The sequence below is a fragment of the Limulus polyphemus genome, unplaced genomic scaffold (genome assembly GCF_000517525.1).
Source record: "Limulus polyphemus unplaced genomic scaffold, Limulus_polyphemus-2.1.2 Scaffold7321, whole genome shotgun sequence".
NCBI classification, from domain to species: domain Eukaryota; kingdom Metazoa; phylum Arthropoda; class Merostomata; order Xiphosura; family Limulidae; genus Limulus; species Limulus polyphemus.
The window spans coordinates 3,004-8,286 of NW_013672931.1; the positions used below are offsets into that span (position 1 = coordinate 3,004).

Sequence of the window (5,283 nt, forward strand, 5' to 3'; positions counted from 1 at the left end):
CATCTTCAGCTAAGACAGTTTCATTTTTCTAATAGGGTGGTTGGCCTTTGGAACGAGTTGCCTTCGGATGTTGTAGAGGCAGTAAATTTAAGTGAGTTTAAGAAAAAGCTTGATAAGTATATGAATGATAAAAGCTGGGTTTAAGATTTTTTTTAAATTATTTTAATTTAATTTAACGGTTGGAACAACTGAGATGGACCAGTAGGTCCCATGTTGTCCCAAAACGTTATGTTATTATTAACCTTTCTTAACGGTTGTGTGATAAGTTATTTTCGTTGACAGTATATGACTGTATATCAAATAATTAGCACCTAGTCATAATATAATCGATTATTTTGTGTGATTATTGTAACAAACACCAAATTTGCACTTTAAGCCAGATGAGGTATCTTTTGTAAATTTATTGTTATTTTAAAATAAGAAACAAAAATTATTGACAGACATATAAAATAAAATATTTTTGAATCAAATACGATAACACACCCTGAAAATTGTTTTAGTGAAAAGAAAATGCGTTACTTAAATATCTTAAACTTTATTATGGTTGTACTGCACCATACCATGGCTCATAGATTGCTTGTGTCAGTACTTTAAATATTTTTGAAACCAATTTTTAGAAACGGAATTTACTGATAATTTTAGGCTATGAAAAAAGATTTATATTAAAAATTAAATTATTTTGATTATAACATAAAACTTAGTTTGAAAAATATATATACTAAACAAATTGACCAATAAAAATGCGGTACAAACTTATTTCGGTACTACAATGTTGTTATAACGGTCGTTAGTATTCCAGAGGGCAGTAGTGAATAGTGAGTAAAATGGTGTGTGGTTTTGTTAATTTAGAATTAAATGTCTAACGACGTTATGTTGTAACTTGGAGAAAATTGTTGTTATATTAGCGATGTTTACGAAACCGAACGAGTGGGATTATTCAACCTACGTTTGTCACATTCATATGACCAATTACGAAAAACAATAAGGTAATGACTAATGTTATTTTTTGAATGTTTTCATATAAACCTAATTCAGTAATTTACTAAATTGTAACTTTTTATTTTTAAGATAATGTAAAATACTATTTCATAATAATAATATTAGTGAACCAGGATTGGTAGTCGTGCTCGGTCGTAGAGACTAGAGGTAATCCAAATAGGATTAGGAATAAAATATTACTGGCATTGTCGTAAGCTTTGCGTGAGTAAGAGTATATTCTAATCTATATTTCTATATTGGTATATACGCACTTAAAGTAGCCAGACATTCACATTAGAACTTAATAGTAACAAAGTCAGGTAAGAAAGACTAGTAATAACTAGTATATAACTATAACATCAACTTGACCAACTCTCACTGATTCATGAATGTGTATAATCATAATATTAATCTATATTTCTATATTAGTATATACGCACTTAAAGTAGCTAGACATTCACATTAGAACCTGATAGTAACAAAGTCATGGAAGAAAGACTAGTAATAACTAGTTTATAACTATAACATCAACTTGACCAACTCTCACTGATTCATGAATGTGTATAATCATGATATTAATAGTGACTACTGTCAGAGTACCATCTGATTTTGATCTTGGTTGTGGGCTTTAATATTGTGACTGCATTGGAACACGTTAATTTGTATGCAAATACTGAAGTAGTTCTACTACTAGTATTACAATTAGTATTAGTTCTATTACTACAGAGTTCTACTGCTACTAATGCTTAAAGTTAAATTTAAGAAGGCATTTTTAAGTTTGATTTTATTAACTTACGTTATTGTAGCGCTTCCCAAACTTTTTCAGTTCACGGCACACTTTTAATACCCCAAACTTTTTATGGCCCATGTAAATAAGCCCGTATAGCAGGCCTAGTGGCACATCCATGACTAAAACAGGCAGAAATTACAGTTATACTGTGTATCAAGGTGAAGATAAATCAGATTTTAAAAATTTATTAAATTGATAATAAATTTATGTTACTAAATAAAAATTGCTTAGTTATTGCAAAAATTTCACAGCACACAGTTTGGAAAGCACTGCATTATTGTGCTATTACACTATTAAGTAAAATAGGTGTGAACATATTTGTGAGTAGGTGGAATTGTTAATCACTTCAAAGCATAATTAAAACAAAACAGTTATACTCACAAAAGTAATATAGATTTAATGTAATTATTGTTTATGTCTGTTGAACTATTATGTTTACAAAATGGCAATGTACCCTGCCTGAAGTGTGTCTAGTCTTAGAAAAATATCTTTCATGTTCAGTAAGAAAAATATTGAGGAAAATTATAATTATTATTTACACTATATATATAATGCGCAAGGAAAAATTGTTGTTTGTGTCAGCATAGCTTGTACAACAGATCTTAGACCTGTATTTCAGCTCATTTCATTGTTCAGTTTTGTAACAAAAAAGGGAAATTCAATTATGTTGTGTTTTTATAGACTACAAAAGGGACACGTGAAATAATATGAAATGATTAATTTCATATTATGATTTTTAAGTTTGGAATGTTATACTAAATCAAGTGTATCACACTAGCTTTAAAAAGGATCTTAACTTATGTGTTATGAATGTATTTACATTCTGTGGGATTAAATGTCAAAAGGGAAAATAATATTCATCTTGATTCCAGAAAAGTTAAGAGCATTAAAGCATGTTTTTCTTAGTTTAGTGTTTGATGTAGGCCTATACAATACATGTTTATAAAAGCTTTGTGATTGTTGATTCAAGTGCTTGGAAATGGAAATTAAATTTGAAAAATTTAGATCTAAGATATTGGATTTATACCAGAAATTTGAAAACAAAAACACATCATAAATCATTTAAAGAATCCCTGTGTTTTCTTCTATTTCAGAATTGCAAAGTACTATAGAAAGAGAAGGTTGGATATTTCCAGTTTATTACACTTTTGCAAGCGGCTGAAAGAAAAAATAGTGTAGTTCTATCATCTATTTTTCTTTGCTTCCGTTGTCAATGGCATCAACAACAAAAAGGTCATGGAAATTACGTAAGTTTTCACTACCTTCTCGCATATCTCTTTCAACAACAGATTTATAATTACTGTAGAAAAACTTTGCTTTTATTAGTCTCTCTAACGTAGTCTGTATAAATCAGTTTAAACCTTGTACATATTTATTGTTGGAAAGATACAATTCTAAAAAAAATTGAAGGGTGTCTCATCCAGGTTTGTCAGGGCAAAAGTTTTTCTTAGTATGTTAATTACCCCATCAAATGTAAGTAGTTCCTGAAAAAGGATCTTATTTTTAAAGCCAAAGAGTGATCCAAGCTAATATTCATACTAGTTGTATTTATAAGGTCACATTGGAAGAACTAACTGCATTTAATATTTTTGATAAAGTAACAATGTTTTCACTTTGTACTTTCAAGTTGTATATTTGCTTTGCATGAATAGCACCCTTGTTTATTTTTCAATGAAAGGAGTACCTTTTAAAATTCACATGCATCTGAACTGTATTGAAAACTTTAGTTTTCAGTGAAACTGAAGAGCAACAACTGATTTTGGTTCAGAAAATATAACTGTCAATTCTGATAATTGCAGTTTATTGCAAACAAGAATCAATCTTTTAGATATCTAAACATGTGCTGTTCTTAAGTATTTAAATTTACAAGTAAAAAAAAAAAAGATTTAAGTTTTCATTTTACAATAAAAAAGAGAATTTAACTTGAAAGGTTTTGTACAAGAACAGTTGGTATTTAAAATGAGACAGCATATGCTGTATGATAATCAGTTTTCCACTACCGATAAATGTCTAGCTGAAGACTGTGATGGTATTTAAAAAAAAAGACTTCCTTCTTACTTAACTGACTCTGGAGACAAACCTTATATAATATTAATCAAGAATAACATGAAGGTAACAGTTAATCTACTATGTGTGATATATTAAAGCCAAATCATCTGTTGCCCAACTGTTTGTGAAGTTGTTACCTATATTACTTAATGGAAGTTCAGTAAGCAATGTATGTGTGTACATATATATATATTAGATGAACTACAATGCTATTTGAAGGCTCAAAGAACATCAAGAACTGACAGTAGTTTGTCACATTTAACGAAACCACCATGACAAGAACTTGTACAAAAGCAAAAAATAAAAGAAAGAGAAAATACTATCCAAAATCTGTAACCCATCAGTAGGCATTAACTGTGGCAAAAACGTACCTTGTGGCATAAGGATGTTCATTCAAATTTTAAACATTACTTTTGTATTTAATTTAAAAACAAATTAAACCATGGTACCTATTTAATAACTTCAATTTGGCAATTTTTGCAAAGATTTATTTAGTAGTTAAAGAAAATGATTTGTTCTAAGCATTATTTATATTTTCCCTGCATAGTGTAGTTGCATAATTTGTTTGAATTTAGAATATACATTTTTCATAAAGAAGATGAATGGTCGCGTATTGTTGTTGCTTGGTTACTGATTCTTAAGGCTGTTTAATGAAAAAAACAAGTAGGTACAAGTTTCAGTTTGCTAGAAAGCTCTGTTAATCTTGTATAGACATTGTAGTATAGTATAATTAAACTACAACCATGTGTCTTTGAAAATGTTTTGTACAGCTCCAATTTCCATATGAACCTTTTGTTGTTGTTTTTTTACCTGGATGTATTGAGTTGTTTATATGGTGATTTTCTTAAAACAAATATTCTAATAAGTACATTTCACTAATAATTGATGTCAGATTTTAGGATTATTGGATTTTAGTATAGAATTAAAACTGTAAGAATTTTTCATTAATCATATATTCTAGTTGTTGAAACAGGACAAGTTTGAATATGATAAGGTATGTGTATATAGCCTTAATAGTTTCCATCTTTACTTTTATCAACTCTGAAATTTAGAACTGTTGAACATGGTTGTTATCATATTTTTAGTGATTTATTTAAACAAGATTATAAAGATGTTATCACTAAATATGTGGTAACTTTTCCAATAAGCACATACTTGTCAGTATTTCGAAGTTCAGGTGAATTTTATATAAATTTGTTCGTAATTCTTTTTGTTCTACAGATAGAGAGTTTTAAGAATCTTGCATTTTTGACTTTTTCTGAAGGTTTACTGTTTATTAGGGCATTTTTTTCAGTAAGTCTAACACTTACAATTTAGATTTTGGTTGTTCTATACAACATTATGTTAGAGTAAATTCCAGTGGAATGATTTTCAAAGTTGTTATATGCATTTCTCTGCAGAAGGTTAACTGTTTATTGGGGCATTTTTTCAGTAAGTCTAACACTTACAATTTAGATTTTGGTTGT

General features: G+C 28.7%; 1 long non-coding RNA gene across 1 annotated transcript in view; it reads left to right on the plus strand.

Moving 5' to 3' along the window:
- The first annotated feature begins 814 nt into the window (after nucleotides 1–814).
- LOC106474519 overlaps nucleotides 815–5,283 on the plus strand; it is an 11,853-nt gene continuing 7,384 nt past the window's right edge. The window contains exons 1-2 of the long non-coding RNA XR_001291751.2: nucleotides 815–986; nucleotides 2,863–3,015. This is a non-coding gene — a long non-coding RNA (uncharacterized LOC106474519). The remainder of the gene's footprint in view (nucleotides 987–2,862; nucleotides 3,016–5,283) is intronic.